We start from the raw sequence: 17,782 nt of genomic DNA, 5'->3' as shown, positions 1-17,782 counted from the left end.
AAGTCAAATAAAATAACAAAGAAAGCCAACAATAACAAAACAATAACAACAGCAGAAAGCAAGAACAAAATAACAATAACCAAAAGAAAGCCATTGACAAAATGGAAAAGCCTATAAATTGTTCAAGGTCTGTTTGTTGACCTTTATGAGTATTTTTCAGTGGAGTCTGATGGAGTGCAGCACTCTGTCTCCAAACTCTATTTTTGGTGTTCCCAGGGGATTTCATCACTCTGCTCTCCCTGCTGCTCTGTTGCATGCCCTCAGTGCCTTGCACCAGACATCAGACAAGAGAACAGAAGAGTCCATTAAAAAGGTAGTACCCTTTTTTTTTTTCTTTTTTTTCTCTCTTTTTTTTTTTCTCTTTTCTTCTTTTACATTTTATTAGGGACTCCAACAACTCTTACCACAATCCATACATATACGTACATCAATTGTATAAAGCACATCCATACATTCCCTGCCCCAATCATTCTCAAGGCATTTGCTCTCCACTTAAGCCCCTTGCATCAGGTCCTCTTTTCCCCCCCGCCCCTCCCTCCCCTTTCCCCCCTCCCTCATATGCCCTTGGTAATTCATACCTCGTTATTTTGTCATATATTGCCCTATTCGGGGTCTCCCTTCCCCCCTTCTCTGCTGTCCCTCTCCCAGGGAAGAGGTCACATGTGGATCCTTGTAATCAGTTCCCCCTTTCCAACACACTCACCCTCCACTCTCCCAGCATCGTCCCTCACACCCTTGGTCCTGAAGGTATCATCCACCCTGGATTCCCTGTACCTCCAACCCTCATATGTACCAGTGTACAGCCTCTGTCCTATCCAGGCCTGCAAGGTAGAATTCGGATCATGGTAGTTGGGGGGAGGAAGTATCCAGGATCTGGGGGAAAACTGTGTTCTTCATCAATACTACCTCACACCCTAGTTAACCCATCTCCTCTCCTAAGCCCCTCTATGAGGGGATCTCCATTGGCCGACACTTGGGCCTTGGGTCTCCACTCTGCACTTCCCCCTTCATTTAATATAATATATATATACACATACATATATACATATACACATATATACACATACATACACACACATATCTTTTTTTTTTTTTTTGCATGATGCCTTATATCTGGTCCCTTGGGCACCTCATGATCGCACTGGCCGGTGTGCTTCTTCCATGTGGGCTTATTTGTTTCTGAGCGAGATGGCCGCTTGTTCACCTTCAAGCCTTTAAGACCCCAGCCACTATCTCTTTTGATAGCCGGGCACCATCAGCTTTCTTCACCACATTTGCTTGTGCACCCATTTGTCTTCAGCGATCCTATCATGGAGGTGTGCAGTCAATGATATGATTTTTTGTTCTTTGATGCCTGGTAACTGATCCCTTTGGGACCACTCGATCACACAGGCTGGTGTGTTCTTCCATGTGGACTTTGTTGCTTCTGAGCTAGATGGCCGCTTGTTTATCTTCAAGCCTTTAAGACCCCAGTCACTATCTCTTTTGATAGCCGGGCACCATCAGCTTTCTTCACCACATTTACTTGTTCACCCACTTTGGCTCCAGCCGTTGTGTCGGGAGAGTGAGCATCATAGAGTTCCAATTTAATAAAAGAAGGTATTCATGCATAGAGGGAGTGTTTGAGTAGAGGCCCAAGGTCCTTCCGCCACCTTAATACTTGACCTATAAATATCGACACAAAGATACAATAGCCAAGCACAAATTGAAATATCTAGGGATATACCTGACTAATAAAACAAAAGATTTGTATAAGAAACCAAGAGTGACCTCAACAAACAGAAAAATATCCCATGCTCATGGATTGGAAGGCTTAATCTATTAAATATGTTAATTCTGCCCAATGCACAATGTAAATTTAATGCGATCCTGATATGAATGCCATAATCCTTCTTCAAAGAATTATAAAAGCTGATTACCATCTTCATATGGAGAAGGAAGAAGCCCAGAATTAGCAAAGAACTCCTCAAGAAGAACAAAGTGAGACCGCTTGCTCTACCTGACTTTAGCACATATTATACAGCCACAGTAGTCAAAACAGTGTTGTTCTGGTATAACAACAGATATTCAGACCAATGGAAAAGAGCTGAAGATCCAGAAATAAAAACAACAACATTCAGACAACTGATTTTTGATAAGGGACCAAAATATATCAAATAAGAAGCAGATGCCCTCTTCAATAAGTCGTGCTGGGAAAAAATGGATATCTACTTGCAGAAAAATGAATCAAGACCATTACCTCACTCCATGCACAAGAATAACTGAAGGTGGATCACAGACATTGAGGTAAACCCCTACCCCCCAATTTAGGGCCATTAATGAGGGAATTAAGATAAACCAGAGAACCTTGGAACATAGGCTAATAGAAATAGGGAAGGATAAAAATACAGAGGAGTCATACATTGACAAGTGGGATATACTGAAAATAAAACACCCATGTACATTGAAAGAATTACCTGAAAGTAATAAGAGAGCCCACAGACTGGGAAAACATTTTTAGCAATGACACATCAGACAAAGGCCTTATTACTAAAATATACAATACAATAATAAAAAAGCCTAACAGCCCATTAAGAAGGTGGGCAAAGGACCGGAACAGAAGTTTCACAGGGGTAGAAATTTGAATGGCCAATAAACATATGAGAAAATGTTCCCCATCACTAGCCATAAGGGAAATGCAAATTAAAATAACTATGAGATACTACCTAACACCCTCAAAGATAGCCCTATTCAACAAGTCAGAAAGTAATAAGTGTTGGAGGGGCTGTGGAGAGATAGGAACGCTCATCCATTGCTGGTGAGCCTGTAGGTGTGTACAGCCATTATAGAAATAGGTTTGGTGATATCTAAAACAGATGGAAATTGAGCTACCATATGACCCAGCAATGCCCCTACTGGACATATACCCAGAAAAGACAAGAAACAAACCACGGCCAGACATCTGTGCTCCAATGTTCATCATGGCAAAGATCACAATTGCACAGAGTTAGAAACAACCCAAATATCTATCAACAGATGAATGGATCAAAGAACTGTGGTACATACCTACAATGGAGTACTACGCGTCCCTAAAATGCAGTGATGAATGCATGAAGCACACCCACTTGGGAAGAACTGGAGAAAACCATGCTATGTGAAGTAAGTCAAATACAACCACAAAAGGACAAGTACAATATGAGTCCACTGAGGTAAACTTAAAAAAAATGGAGCATAGGGGAAAAGCTACTATATACATACATCCTTGGGGTGAGGTTCATCAATTATGGTAGGGGCCAAACCCAATCCAGGGATACATAAGTTTCTTTAAATTTTGTATTGGTTTAAGGTATGAATTCTGGGTTAAGATGATCTCTGTTTTAATTCCAGGTACTCAAAATATAGTTGTGTGACTTTCAGAAAATTATTTAAACTCAATATACTACTTTTAACATTTATAAAATGGGATAAAAAGAGCTGCTATTTCCTAATTTTTTTCAGACTAAACTTGACTGCTGTTAGGTGCTTATACACAACAGAAGGACACATTGCTGGATCCTGTGCCATCCTCACAATTGTTACTATGCCTAAACCCAATGAGGCAGTCATGGTATCAATCCATTTCCTAGAGGCTCTCTTTTCCTTAGCTTCTCCTCCACTTTACCAAACATGAAGTCCTTCTCCAGGGACTGTCTCTCCTGAAAACATGTGTAAAGTATGCAAGATGCAGTCTTACCATCCTTGACTCAAAGAAGCACTCTGTATGTACTTCTTTCAAGACAGATCAGTTTGTTCTTTTACCTGCCCATAGTATTTTCGATATTCTTCTCCAGCACTACAATTCAAATACATGAATTCTTCTTCTATTTTCTTTATTCAATATTTAAATTCTCGTGGATATGGTGCAATAAGGAATTACCAGGGCTTGGGTCAGGTGCATCTTAGTCCTCAAAGTAATACCCTTGCTCTTAAATACTCTAAAGAGTTCTTGTGTAATAAATTTGCCTAATGCACCTCGTCCTTTGATATCTTGACTGCTACTTCCATGAGCATTGATTGTGGATTCAAACAAGACTAAATCCTTGACCACACCAAACTTTTCTCTATCATGATGCTACCTACTGGTCCAGTTATAAGGAATTTGGTTGTCTTTACATTGAATTATAAACTATAATGAAGGTTGTAATCCTTGATTTTCAGCAGCAAATGCTTCAAGTCCTCATTGCTTCAGCAAGTAAGTTTGTGTGATCTGTATATTGCAGATTGTTAATAAAAGCCTTCCTCCAATTCTGATGCCTTGTTCTTCTTCCTATAAATCTCTTCTCTTGATTATTTGCTCAGTATACAGATTGAATAATTATGGTGAAAGGTACAACTCTATCACACATCTTTCCTGATTTCCAAACATGCACTATTCCTTTGCTCCATTCACACAAATGTCTTTTGATCCAAGTGCAAGTTCCACATAAGCCCAAAGTGTTCTAAAAATCCTTGTCTTCTCAAGGCTATCCCAAATTTGTTATGATTCACACAGTTGAATGTTTTTGCAAAGGGGAAACTGATTACAAGGATCTGCATACAACCCCTTCCCTGGGGAATGGACAACAGAAAAGTGGGTGAAGGGAGACATTGGACAGTGTAAGATATGACAAAATAATAATAATTTATAAATTACCAAAGGTTCAAGACGGAGGGGTGTGCAGAAGGAGGGGAAAATGAGGAGCTGATACCAGGGGCTCAAATAGATAGCAAATGTTTTGAGAATGATGATGACAACAAATGTGGAAATGTGCTTGACACAATGGATGTATGTATATATTGTGATAAGAGTTGTATGAACCCCCAATAAAATGATTAAAAAAATCCAAAACAAAACAAGTGGACATCTCATATTCTCCACTTGGAGCTAACATCCATCTGACCTCAGCAACGATACCCCTTGGTCCACATCCTCTTCTGACTCTGTCATGAACCTTTGGCAGCTCCCTGTCAATATACTGTTGCCATCGCTGTTAGGCGATCATCCAACAAAGGCTATTTCGTGTAATCCAGCATATAATAAATATATAATGGTTGGCCATTGTTATAATTCAATAATTTTATGGAATTCATATAACCAACCAATATTTTTCAGAGAAATAATAAGCTACTTTACAAGAAAACACTTCATACTTGAGTATAATAAGTAGGTGATATTTTTGAACAATTATATATTCAATAGTTATTCAATATAATTGAAAATGTCTCTCCAATCTCCCTTTTAAGCATCATGATAAATGTAGTCAAAATTGAAGTTGTCGATGGTTTCAATCAGTATCCATGGAAGCAGTAGTCAAGAAATTAAATAATGTATCTTATTGAGAAAATCTGCTGCAAAAGACCTTTTAATGACTAATCTGAATCTTAGCCAACCTTCATCTTTTCAATTGTCTCAGGTGCATACAAAAGATAGTGAAAAGGGAAGATAAAAGTGAACTGATGAGTTGAACTTGTGATTGGTGAAGAGCATTGAGTATTCTGGACTGTTAGAACAGTGGTATCAGTGGCACAATGCTTAAGCTCTTGGTTGTTAATTAAGTGTAGGCATTTTGAATCTACCAGTTATCCCAAGGCGGAAAAGACCTGCCATCTGACCCTGTGGAGATGACAGCCTAGGAGAGAATTTAGGCCAATTTTACACTGCCTTGCTCATGTAGTCATGTAGTGCTCCCATGACAAAGACTTGACTCTGGCACACAACAATAATAGCAGTCAGAAGAATGAACAAATCAGTTTTTTCAAAAGCAAAAAATGAATGTTCCTTTGAAGTCATGATGGTGAAGATTCTACTATCTTTCTTTACTTTTCTTCATTTTATTTTTTTATAAGAGTTTGTCTGAAAGTGAGGTCAACCAGCCACAGTAATTATATTTTGTTGACCGCCAGGGGACCTGCTTCCCTTCTGTCTGTTATCAGAAAGCCCGGCCGGCAGTTTTTCCAGAATGCATGCTGAGTACCAGAACCAGGATGTAGAACTTAATCTTGCTACTCTTGCTTCTGTAACACCTGCTTGTTTCATTGGAAAGTCCCTAACGAATGAGCCAACCAGGAGGTGGTTTTTGCTTTTATAAGCTTGCTGGCAACTGTGCTCAGGGCTGTAGTCAATGAGAATGTTTTAGTTTCCTCTGGTCAGTTAGCCCAATAAAGACTCTTCTAAATTTCTTGGATATTATAGTGGACATCATTCATTGGAACCCACAACAAATGTCTACAGAGTGAAATTGGGTTTTCATTCAGCAATTTATATAAATTTTGTTTTATGACATTGGTATTGCAATTCCTTCAATGTAACAGCATTCTGCCCACTTCTTCCCTGGGTTTTTCATTTTTATTTGTCCTTTTATATTGTCCCTTCCTTCCTTCTTAAGAGTTTCTTTTTTGGGGGGACAAATGCTGCCTTTTGAACCTTGTATGGTTTATTGTACTGAGGAGTATATTCCTCTGTTATTATCCTTTACTTTATAAGCCTGTCTACTAAGCCCCAGGGTTCAGTTCCAGGCTGAAAGGGTAACTAACTAAGGACCATAGTTTGAAGTTGGGTGTTCCAAAAGCTCAATGATACCAGAAAGTGTGAGTTTTTTTAACTTTGAATTTTTTTTTAATAAATTTTATTTTATTTTTTTAAGACAACAAAACACAATTTTATTTTTACATCCTTGCATTCTGACTCTTCAAAATGTATTCAGCGTGGATGATTTTCATCTGCTGCTGGATGAAACTTCTGGCATACCGTATGGCTTTTCCCTCTTTCTTTTTTTTTTTTTAATTTTAACAATTTATTGGGGCTCATACAATTCTTTTCACAGTTCATATATATACATATATCAATTGTATAAAGCACATCTGTACAGTCTTTGCCCTAATCATTTTTTTCTCTTTTCTTCTTTTACATTTTATTAGGGACTCATACAACTCTTACCACAATCCATACATATACATACATCAATTGTATAAAGCACATCCATACATTCCCTGCCCCAATCATTCTCAAGGCATTTGCTCTCCACTTAAGCCCCTTGCATCAGGTCCTCTTTTTTTCCCCTCCTCCCTCCCCCTTCCCCCCTCCCTCATATGCCCTTGGTAATTTATACATCGTTGTTTTGTCATATCTTGCCCTATCCAGAGTCTCCCTTCCCCCCTTCTCTGCTGTCCCTCTCCCAGGGAAGAGGTCACATGTGGATCCTTGTAATCAGTTCCCCCTTTCCAACCCACTCACCCTCCACTCTCCCAGCATCGTCCCTCACACCTTTGGTCCTGAAGGTATCATCCACCCTGGATTCCCTGCATCAGGTCCTCTTTTTTTTTTCCCCCTCCCTCCCCTTTCCCCCCTCCCTCATAAGCCCTTGGTAATTTATACCTCGTTATTTTGTCATATCTTGAATTTTATTCTATTTTTGCCTTCTCTGTCCACATCCTTCTATTGTGACCCTGATCAGTGTGGTTGGTAGTGTGGTACTGCTGCTGGCAGGCAAGAGGTATGAGATGCCTATCATTGTTTTAGACAGAAACCTCTAGAGATCAGGTTGATTAGAGAAATCCCAAATATATTCCTGCAAGAGCTGACAAAAGGAAATCATGAGGTTTCTACCTACAAACTGTTTCAAGATTCGATGAAAATAAAACAAGTTAGATACTACAAACTGTGTGATAAAGCCAGAAATGAAAAATTAACAGGTTTTGCAACAGACCCAAGAGATAATTAACACATTTTATCATGATCAGAGGACCTTCAAGCAAGGGAGAAAGAAAGCAAGGATCATAGGAAACCATCTACATTTCCCCCAATTGATTACCAGGGAATCAATTGATATCTCATTGCTCCTGGGCTGTCAGGCTGGTACCTCCTAAAGTGTCAACCTCCATGCGTATCTAAATGGCACTGCTTCCCCCTTCACAAATTAGAGCATCCTTGCTGATCAGCTTTAAAAGAAATATTTTATTACAAGGAGGGGACTATTACATCTTGTGTTCATTTTAACAAATTATATCTACCCAAACTATGTTATATTCCTAGTACTTGACTAACAGTAGGCTAACTCTTCCACCCCCTTTATCAGAAACTGGGTACACCATCTTTTTTTCTGGTCTTGGTATAGTGGAGGCTGTGGTTCATATTGTCTATTAATCTTTTGGACTAATTATTTCTTTGAGTCATTCATTTTCTTCATTTTTATTGCTTCTGGAAAAGAGAGTTCAATAGTTGCATATCGGATGGTGAATCAGAAACTTTAAAGGTGCTATGTAGTCAAAGGCATGGTGGCATGTGAGTTAGGTAATGAGACCCTACACTCAATAGAGAGGGATGAAGCTGTCACCTATCATAAATATGTACATACTCAGAAACTCACATAGTGTTTTTACACTACAATTGACTTGATGGCAGTTAGTTGGTTTTCAGTAGGAGTCCCTCTTCATCGAAGTAAGATGTAGATGTATTTGCACATGCCATATATATTTATATATATACATACATACATAGAAGGAGCAGAGCTTTAAAATTTTCTTAGTGTGTTAATCTGTGTAGACTAGAGAAACAAATTCATAGACACTCATATGTATATAAGAAAGAAGTTTACATACAAGAGCAATTGAATGAGAAAACATTCCAGCCCAGTCCAGATCAAGTCCTTAAGTCCAATATTAGCCAATATGTCCGATACCAATCTATAAAGTACTCTTTAGACTGATGAAATGCATGCAATAATGCTGAATGCAGGAGGATCACAGGCCAGTGGGTTGGAAGTCTTCTGGATCCAATGGTGGTATAAGCATCTCAGCACTAGCAGGGGTCTCTAGGTGGCTTCTTTGGCTTGGGAGGTCTGGTTGCATTAGGGTAGGTCCATGGGGCCTCTCCATTTCCCAGGATGTAGTGCCATGTATCTTGTCAGCAGAGTGTCTCCAAGGGAGTGAGCAGAGAGAGAGCTGTCTCCTGCCTCCAAAGAGGAAATATAGGAGTTCCCAGAATTCTCAGGGGAAAGCTAGGCCCACACAGAGGCCTCATTGGCTCTAACTCAATTGACAGACTAGACAAATAACTTGAGTAGTGAGTCACTGGGCCTGTGGACTCAGGACTATGGTCTCTGGGACACTGAGATCAATTGTTACTGCAGTGTTTCCTAAAGCACTACTTCTTTGATGACTTTTGACTAGGATCTTATAAACTTGAGTGGTCTTCTAAGATAAATGATTGGTTTCTCCATCTCCAGAGCAAAGAAAGAAAATCAAAAGCACATTGAACCAAATAATCCAAAGGACAAATGGACCATGCAAAACTTAACCTTTACCACACTGACACTGGAAGAACAAGATGGCGTCCAGCTACCACTACCTGACAGGAATCACATTAGGAGACCCTGGATAAACCCTCTTAAAAAGGTGATCAATGGACCTGAACAGACGATTCACAAACAATGACAATCAAATGGCTACGATGCACTTGAGGAAGCATTCTCATCCACCAGCCAGTTGGAAAAAGCCAGTCAAAATAATGATGAGATACAATCTAATGCCTATAACCATAGCTGAATTTAAAACAAAAACAACAGAGAATGACAAATGTTAGAGAGGGTGTGAAAAATTGGAACCCTTATATCCTGCTAGCTGGCTTGCAAATGCAGAAGCAATATGGTGATTCCTAAAACAGTTGGCAATAGAAATGTTAGGTTTCTGGGGTGGTTTACCTCAGTCCTTGCATCTCAGTCCTGAAAGAAATCATGCAGCAGAAGCCCTTTTGTAAATCATGGAACGTTTATGAGGGACAGGGAAGTTTCAGGTATTCCAGTCTCAGAAAGTACAGGCTATCTCTGGAAAGCATCCAAGGCCTCATGGCGGGGGAGCCATCAGAAAGTTCGTGATGGAAAATGGCCATTTCAGGGGAGTGTGAAAAAAACATATGAAATGAATACTTGAACAAGAGCATGAAAGCAACTATGTGGAACCAGAGCAGGAAATCTCAAAAGAGCGGAGCCCTGAAAAGGTGAAGGGGTGTCTCTGCCCCCCCTGCCCTTCGACCTGCAAGAAAGGACCTAAAAAGAGGGAGTGGCTTGCCCTCAACCTGCTATTTATCTCCTTCTATCCCCACTGGCTCAGGAAGCATGGTAGAGGGTATTGGACAATCTTATGGGCTGAGTTTAGGCATACCTGTGTGATGTCATGTAGCTTGCACGCAGGTTGTCTTCCACCTGGCCTAGGTAGCCTGGGTCTGCCCATGTCCAGTTTGGATTTTCCCATAGGTGTCTAATTAGTGTGACTGATTCCTTTCCCAGCCCTTTCTTGTGGCATGGGCAGCTAATTTTTGTTTAGCATAGGCATTCGGCGGACACATCCCCCTTTATTCCTAATCTACCTGCCATTCAGATATACTATATGAGGCCCCAAGATAAAGATGGGGACCAAGTAATACCACAAGAGGGATTCCACAGAGACCAGTACAGAAGGGCCACAGGAAAGGATATTCTACACTTTGATACATGAGCCTCAGCATAAAGATAAGTAGACACAATCTTATTAAAATAGAAGTACAGCAATGTCTACTGATAGATTTCCCATTGTCATAAGCCCTCAGCACAAGCCAGAGGAAAACAGCTTCCCAACTCTCCCTCTGGCCCCAGGGCTGTTCTCTTTACGAAGGCCATGGAACAAGCCCAAGAAGCACTGCTCTCCAGCTCTCCTGATCCATTTTCCTGGTCCCAGAGCTAGCTAGGGGTTTGACACACCCAGCTGCAGGGTTATTGCATTCTGTGAATAGTCTGGGGCAGGTATAACCACAACATGCTTCACTCTCAGCTCCAGACAAGTGAGCTCTGCCTAGACCCCCTTACAATAATACTACGCTGATAGTGGGGATAGCACAGCCTTTCAGAGCCACTAAGGGATAATTCCAAAGGCCATTCATAAACAGTGAATAAGCTAATACCTCATTCAAGTCAGGAGCCTCAGCCCCCCTTGGCAATGCTAATACCCCATAGGAGTTCCAGCCCTGTGTTGCCTCATTTTGAAGCACCCAAAAAGCACATCCATTTAGGCTAGCAACACTACTTCCACCCACCTTTTGTTAACAAAAACACACACATCTGGCCATTAACAAACCATAACAAAACTAGTAGAAACTGCATTACCAAATTCACAAAGCACAGACAGGGTGTTTGAGCTTGAGACAAGGACCAAAATGGGCCCCAGAGTCCAGAAGCAGCTCCTGTCCAAGGTACTGAATAGACTGAGCAAACAATCCACCAGCTGTCCCATGATAACACCCCCAGTCAGCACCCTGAGTCATTCAGATAAACAAGCTACCCTCTTAATAGGCTATTGCTTTAGCTGTTCCTCCTAGACCACCTAGGTAGGTGGCAGTAATAAATCTCACCCCCCCACCCCATGAGTTCATCTACAGCATCCAAAAAGAGGGAAAAAATCCCCTATGACTTGACACACCAGAAATCGATTCCTTTAAGATAATTTTCCTAAATAAAGAGAATACAGGACTATCATCCATACCAGACACCAATTATTCCCTGAACTTTAATCTCAACCCTAATCTGCCAGTCTAAAAGACCACAAGGTAGTTAAAAGCATACTATCAGACACTGTTCCCAATTGTCCAAAAGACCTCTGCTCCTTACAGTCCTAATTCCCATCCAGGACAAGTTCTATACCCCAGTTGTCCTTTGTTGGTATTGCTGTTGCGGTATATTCTTTAATTTCTATATCCTTCCCCTCTTTAAAACAAATTCACACACTATTCTTATAATTCATCCTTAATTAGCACCCAGCCCCAGCTATTGGTCAATGTAAGGACAAAAATATATACATATACATTATTTTCACTTTCTCAATTTAGGCTCTTTGTTTTCTAATTCCTCAACACATCATCAATCCACAAGCTAGCACCCAAACCAGAAAAAAAGCACTTGGGCAGATTTTTTTTTCCATTTAATAATCTAGCATTATATTTTCTATTTTATTTTTAAACTTTTATTGTTTGTCCTCTCCTTCTTTAATTTTAATATTTAACTTTTACCCCATAGCCTTTTCTTTCCTTCTTTTTCCTCTTTCTTTTCTTCTTGTCAATCCTTATTTTTCCTTTTCATATTTATATAATCCGAAAGCATTATATGCATTATTTAAGCTGCAAAGCCTTCCTCCACAAAATTAAAAACTTTGAGATCTTAAAACCTATCTTCTCAGACCATAACAGTATTGTGATAGTTACATAATTTCATGTCAACTTGATATCTAAAAGTGTAACGGTAGAGTTTAGCCTGTAAATCAGGTCACAGTTTGATAGTACTTCCTTGTGGGTGTGGCCTTCTCATAAAGAGGGCCCTGGGAATCTCCCATCTCACTCTGCCTTCACCTTCCTGTTGACAAGCCACACTGAAACCCTGCAATGCAGCCACTGCCATTGGAGACATACGATTCCACACCCACTGGCCTATGATCTTCCTGAATTTTGCATCATTGCATGTGGCTGTGTGAGTCTCTGAAGAAGACTTTATGAACTAGCATAAGACTTATGGACTTGATATGGACTGTGCTGGGATGTTTACTTGATATTTAACTATTTCTTGATATAATGTTTCTCTTACACATATATGAGTATCACTGGGTTTGTTTCTCTAGTCAACCTGAACCATATGTCTATAAAATTAGAATGAAAAAATAAGATGAATAGAAACATAAAGACAAACACATGGTGATTGGACCTCATAATACTCAAAAATGATTGGGTAATAAAGCAAATAAGGGACAAAATGAAAAATACTCCTTGAGACAAATGAGAACAATAATACAGCATATCAAACTTTTGGGGGTATAGCAAAAGCACGAATCAGAGTTCAATGTATAGCACAAAACATACAAAAAAAGGGGAGAAAATCCACAGTCAACACCCTAGTACAACACCTTCAAGAGTTAGAACAGGGACAGTAATATATACCTTTCAGTATAAGAAGGAAGGAAATCATAAGGATCAAAGCAGAAATAAATGATATACAAAACAAAAAAGCAAAAAATGGCAAAACAAAAAATTGGTTAATTGAAAGGATTAAAAAAATAAACAGATGGCTGGCAAATTTAATAAAGGAGAAAAAAGAGAGAGATGCAAATATACAAAATAAATGATAAAAAGGGTGCAATTACAAAACATCAAATGAAATAAAAGGAATAACAGCACATTATTATGAAAAGCTATATTCAAACAAATTTGATAACCAAGAAGAAATTTGCATATACCTGGAAAAACACCATGCACTCAAATGAATGCTGATAAATACTGGAATAATCAACAGACACCACAAAAAATAATAATTAGAACAGGTCATTGAGAAAATTTCAACCAAGGAAAGTATAGGAGTAGATGGTTTCCCAGGGGAATTCTACCAAATATTTAGGGAAGGTATGACATCAATTCTACATAAACTATTCCAGAACATAGACAAAGACAAGAAATTCCAATACTCATTCTATGAAGCCAGTATGACCCAAACCCAAAGCCAAACCAGACAAAGACCCCACAAGGATAGAAAATTATAGACAATATTCCTCATGAACATAGATGCTGAAATCCTCATAAAATTCTGATCAATACAATCCAACATTATATCAAAAATTAATTCACCACGACAAATTGGGATTTGTTCCAGGTATGCAAGCATGCTCCAACATTTGAAACACCATCGATGTAATCCACCCATTAACAAAGCAAAGAATAAAAACCACATGATCATATCAATTAATTCAGAAAAGGCTTTTGACAATATTCAACAAGAATTTTTATCAAAACACTCAACAAAATAGAAATAGAAGGAACATTTCTCCACATAGTAAAAGCCATGTATGAAAAGCCAACAGACAACATCATGCTTACTGGGGAAAAGCTAGAAATATTTTCTCTGAAACAGAGACCAGGCAAGGATGTCCCCTAACCCCCTTCTTATTCAACATTGTGCTGGAAGTCTTAGCTAGAACCAACAGATAATAAAAAGAAATCAAGAGAATACAAATAGGCAAAATTTAAGCGAAACTCTAATTTGTAAATTATATGATCCTATAAAGCGTGAACCCAAAGTCTCCACAAAAGTCCTACTGGAAATAATCAAGGGATTTGGCAAGGTAGCAGGATACAAAATTAACAAGCAGAAAGCAATCACATTCCCATATACCAGCAAAGAGAGCTATGGCGAAACCATTAGAAAACAATATCATTTATAATTACATACCACAGACACAATATTTAGAAAAAAATCTAACCAAAATGACAAAAGAACTATACAAGGAAACTACAACAAGTTACAACAAGAAACCATAAAACACTACATAAGTGGAAGAATACCCTGTGTTCATGGATATGCCAACTTAATATTGTGAAAATGTCAATACTTTGTAAAATGATCTAAAGATACAAGGCACTCCTGATACAAACCCCAAATGCATTTTTTTAAAGAAATGGGAAGACTAATTATCAATTTCATGTTGGTAGCCAAAAGACTCAGAATAAACAAAGAACTTCTTAGGAAGAACTCAGTAGGAGGTCTAGCACTACCTGACCTAAAACAGTACTATATAACCACAATAGTCAAAACAACCTGACACGGTTACAATGAGAGATTTATAGACCAAGAAGAGAAAACACACATATAAAAGCATCAACAAGGAAACTAATCTTCAACAAAGGACTTAGAAATAGTGAAGGGGACAAAGAAAGCCTCTTCAAAAAATGCTGGACAAAACTTGATTTCCATAGCCAGACAACCAAAAAATTCATATATCCGCCATGCACCAAAGGAATTTAACATTGATTAATGACCTAAATGTAAACTCCAGAACTATCAGGATCATCGATGAGAAAACCGGAACAAATTTAAGGGTCCTATTGCAAGGCATACAGAGATTACCGAGTATATGAAGGAGGCAGTGGAAGACAAGATAGATGACTGGGACATGCTGAAATGACATCCCTTTTGCACATAAAAAGACTTATTAGGAGAGTACAATGAGAGCCCACAGTTTGGGAACAATTTTTTATCAACGACATATCAGATAAGGTTCTAATTACCAAAATCCAGAGAACTCTACACCTGAATAAGGAAATCACAAATGACCCAATTAAGAAGTCAGAAAAAGACATGAAAAGACAGTTCATTAAAATGAAGTACAAATGGCTTACAAACACATAAAAAAAGTTCACAAACACTACGTATCAGGGAGATACAAGTTAAAACCAAAATGAGTTACCACTTTACACCCGCAATACTAGCTCAATTAAAAAAAAAAAAGTCAATAAATGCTGGAAAGGATGGAAAGAGATTGGAACTCATATACAAAGTTGGTGTACTTGCAAATACATACAATCACTGAGACAGTCAAAATTTATTTTGCCACCCTGGCCGATAAACACATGTGGGGTTAATTGAAGAGCGGGGATTTTAATGGCTCAATGAGCCTCACCTTTCTAGTTCTTGGGTCTCTTGCTTTCTGACGGTCGGACCAGGGTGCAGCTGCTTTAGCCACTTTCCTGCTTCAGCTGGCAAGGCTTACTTCCTGCAAGACATCCCTGAGGAGAAGCCATATGGACCTACCCCGATGCAACCCTGGGTGCTGGAGCAACCGTGTGGAGATCCCTGCCAGTGCCGAAATGCTTACATGTTCACAGATTTGTCTTTCCTCCTGCGGCTGGCATCATTGCATGTGTTTTGTGAGATGGAGGAAGACTTTGTGGATTGGTGTTGTTCATATGGGTTAATGTTGGACTTGTGGGCTTAGACAGCACTGGGTTAGGATGTTTTCTTGATGTGCACTTACCCTTTATATAAAACTCTCTCTTATACATATGAGTTTCTCTGGATTTGTTTCTCTAATGTACCCAGACTAACACAATCACTCTGGAAAATGATATGGTGGTACCTGAAGCCACTGGGAATTAAAATTCAATGTGATCCAACAATACCACTAATTAGGCATATAACCCAAAGAAATAAAAGGCACAACATGAGTGGATGCATGCTTTCTCATATTTGTAGCAGCATAGTTCACAATAGCAAAAAACTGGAAGCAGCCCAACAGTGGAAGAATGGATAAAGAAACTATGGTACCTACACACACGGGAGTGTTATGCATCCCTAAATGCAGTGATGAAAGCACGGATTACTGCATGTCATGGAAGGGCATGGAAACCATTATGCTTAGCTAATCACACACATGGACAAATAAGCAGCCCGATGGGCACAGGCTCAGTATGCTGACCAGGGTGACGTGGTACAGAATGTGACTGGTGCCAATGAACCATCGCTTTATGTGGGTAATTTGAAGGTCATTTTGGCAGAGGGGTCCTCATGTCAGCTGGGTTCAGGTTTTGGAGATGAGGGCAGGGGAGGATGACCAACTGATGGCTAGCATTCAAAGGTATGACGAAATCCTCCCAAACGGAGAGACCTTCTTTTCAGACTAATGAGGGAGAATGGAGGAAATGTTGAATCAGGAGGGGGTGGAGGGATGGGGTGAAGGGCGTATATACATCTGAGAGAATACAAATTCAGGCATTTTAGTCAAAAAAGGGTAGGACTAACTTCTTAGTGGGGACAAATAATGACCAACAGTGTTTTTAAGAATCCTAACGTGGGAGCATGCCGGTTACATGCACCTATTGAGCCACATTGGTCTGAGTTTTTGTACACCACATGGGGACCTAGGACATGTGCCATAGAACACTGGGACATTGAATCCGTGATCTTCAAGGTGCACAGCAAACTCCGAAGGCCACACCAGAAGAATCCAATGTGGAAAACACACTAGGTGAACTAGACTTGACCTCTTCCTGTAGAGTACTTAACACTCAAATTACATGGTATGTGAAAAGCAGAAGAAAGCTATCCCAAGAGTATTGAACTGTCGGTAGGCAGGTGAACATTTACTTACTGCTTCATTGTCCTACTTACTGTATTAAAATATGTGTTATTCAGGCAGACTCGTGTCTAACATGGCCAGTAAATACCATTGTATGTTTGCCTGACCACCAAATCCCATAGTTTGTGTAAATAGCATCCAGTTACATAAGGATTTATTCTGTACAAGTGAATAATCCAGGTTTTGGGGCATGTATTTGGCCTACACTTCCTCAATCTCCTGTAACAACAGTGTTTTAAAAATTAGTACCATGGGCCAATGAAAGACACTATAAACAGAAGGTCCTTACATTCCAGGGAGAAGATTAATAAGATTTTCTATCATAAATTAACATGTCTCTAAGGTGAGCTAGAAGCAGATAAAAAACATAAATTAAGGAATGAATTTTGGGCTCATGCTTAATCCTCGCTCCAATCTAAGAACAATTATTTCTTATATCCTGACCCGGCTCCACACTCACCCTTGTGAAAGAAATGCACACAATATGAGTGACATAGCAAAGGGTGGTGAAGAAATTAAATGGTGCCCGGCTCTCAGATAGAATAGTGTCTGTAGTCTTCAGGGATTTTTCCAAACACGCAGCCAGCTAAGTGAGACCTGCACTAAATCTACATGGAGGAGGCACAGCAATATCTGCTATCCAGGGATTTTAAATCAATAATCCAAAGCCAAAGGAGAAAATATTCCCAGAGCTTAAATTGTGAGATTCTGATTTGCAGAAGGCTGTGGGTGACAGTGGAAGCTCAAGATGCATTTGCAGGATCTCCACAGGGAAAGCCCTCTGGTTATTTCCCTCTAACTATAACTTAGGGATAGGAAAAACTGGTTACCAACAGGGGATATTGCATAGATGACTGTTATTAAATGA

The sequence above is a fragment of the Tenrec ecaudatus genome, chromosome 2, assembly GCF_050624435.1.
Source record: "Tenrec ecaudatus isolate mTenEca1 chromosome 2, mTenEca1.hap1, whole genome shotgun sequence".
In the NCBI taxonomy this organism is placed as follows: Eukaryota; Metazoa; Chordata; class Mammalia; order Afrosoricida; family Tenrecidae; genus Tenrec; species Tenrec ecaudatus.
This window is presented reverse-complemented; position numbering follows the sequence as displayed.